The following is a 2,142-nucleotide window of genomic DNA, read 5'->3' on the forward strand; positions in this document are numbered from 1 at the left end:
GTGTATTTTTGAAAATGTCAAACTGTTTCTTTAAGTAAAAGTGAGGTACGTTTTTTTATTCGCAGCACAATGTTCCTAAAGTATCAAAAGTAATAACGCTCATTATGTAGATTAGCCTCTGTCAGTGTTATATTATCATATATTGCAATGCTGTATTTATGATTATACATTATTACTGTGTAAGCAGCAGTGCAGAGTTTTAGCTGTTACTGTGAACAACTGGTTAGTAATGTAAAACCATTCACTGTATTTTTATGGAGGATTTAAAAGTGTAAATCTGTACTATATATATATATATATCTATAATAAATGCAGTAGAATAAAAACGACTGCTTTAATAATGAATCTAATATGAATTCTCGTGAAGTATAAAGTAGCATAAAGAGCAGGTATCTTATTATTGCACTTAAGCGAAGTACTTAATGTATTTAATTAACATCACTGACACATTCATGAACACTTAGAAACCTTTTACATATACATACATGTTCTCTATGTATGCCTTGTACCTTCGTATATGTATTTAGAGTATTTAGTACAAATGTAACACCAGGTCAGTTTACTCTGGAAGGATTTCCATTTTTTTTATATTCTATTTATTTGCTTGGTTTTTCTGTATTCTTTCATTATTTCTATTCATTTTTAAAGTTTATTTTATCTACTCGTTATTATATTTCTTTTTTCTCCCTCTGAATCTCATTAATATTTGCTACAACAACAAGGTAATTTCCCTGCAGGGATCAATTGCCTCTTATCTTATTATCTTTCATTTAGTATTCATAATTGTTTTGGAGATGCTTTCATGATTTATAGGCTCAATCTGTTTAAATCAGCACTCAACAAGAGCAAGAGTTTAATAAGATATCCACAGTGCAGCCACAGTCTGTTGCTGCTGGGTATTTTCTGCATGAAGGTCCTCCTTAATGTCCCATCAATCACAGCACATAAATGCTCCACCATCCAGAAATAATAAAGGATTAGCAGAGCTGGAGAACATATTATTCCTATATAAAAAAATGTGCTTGTTGTTTTCTTTTAACTGTTGTATGTTTGCGTTCGCCAGAAATGATTCATCTTCTAATTAATCCTCTCCAGCTTTCATCCACAGTTTGAGTGTATTTGAGCTGATCAGAGAGGTTTTAAACTAACTGATGTCGGTGATGTTAAATAATGTTGACATGAAAATTCTGCTTTTATCATTGAGCCGATCAGTGAAGGCCTTTGTGTTTACGTACAGGACATTTCATTTAACTAAAACTCAGGCTGTAATTATATATATATTTATATTAGCTCCGGGGTTAGTATTGTTCTTGTTGAAATGGTGCCAGAGTCCACTGAACTCCACTGGAGTTCAATGTCCCTCTAGCTCCTCCAGGTGGAGAGTATGAATGAATGTGAAGTGGACTGAAGCGGCACCAACCAGTCTGATGACATTAATCAGAGCCATGGAGCCCTGTTCGGTACCACTTTACTATAATACTGTAATGAAGGGTATATACATCACCATCATCATTATCATTCATGCCATTTATAATTAATTAGTTAGTTGTGTTATTTTATTGGGAGAAGACTGAATGAGAGGCTGAAGGTTTAAAAAGTTACGATTTCTCACTAAAATTGTCTGGTTGGTGGATCAGATGTACACCGAATTAAACACACACTCATAACGCTGTTTATTGACCATTTATTGTGTGTGTGATGGTAGTTAAGATAACTACCCATTTTCTGCTTCATGTTTGGTGCTGAGGATAGCGTACTGATACTATTAAACTATCAGCTGCCCCGTCTTTCTCTCATTAACAGTCCAACAAAGGCTCTTCAAGCACGTTGGCATATTCGTGAGCTATTTAGCGTTGGACATTTATGGGTGATTGTGGGAGGATGCTGGGAGGGAAAGCACAATTCACAGCAGGTGGGTTTTCATGACGAGAACATTGCCTGAAGGCGTGCGGCGCATGGTTATAGAGATGTGAATATTTTCTTGAGTAGATTCAGATGTTTTAGGATAGAATCTACACAGGTTTTATGAATGAGGCCCCTGGTAATTAATTCATTATTAATCCTTCCTTAGACTACAAACCTAGTGAGTGTATCTTTCCAGCTGATCTCTCTTTAGAGCCACCACCTGTCTGTCTGTCTGTC

At 35.2% G+C, this 2,142-nt stretch overlaps 1 protein-coding gene across 1 annotated transcript in view; it reads right to left on the reverse strand.

Moving 5' to 3' along the window:
* znf408 (zinc finger protein 408) overlaps window positions 1–2,142 on the reverse strand; it is a gene marked incomplete at its 5' end in the record, with an annotated part of 21,432 nt that overhangs the window by 14,445 nt on the left and 4,845 nt on the right.

This window comes from Morone saxatilis, unplaced genomic scaffold (genome assembly GCF_004916995.1).
Source record: "Morone saxatilis isolate NCDOM2014 unplaced genomic scaffold, NCSU_SB_2.0 Contig11, whole genome shotgun sequence".
In the NCBI taxonomy this organism is placed as follows: Eukaryota; Metazoa; Chordata; class Actinopteri; family Moronidae; genus Morone; species Morone saxatilis.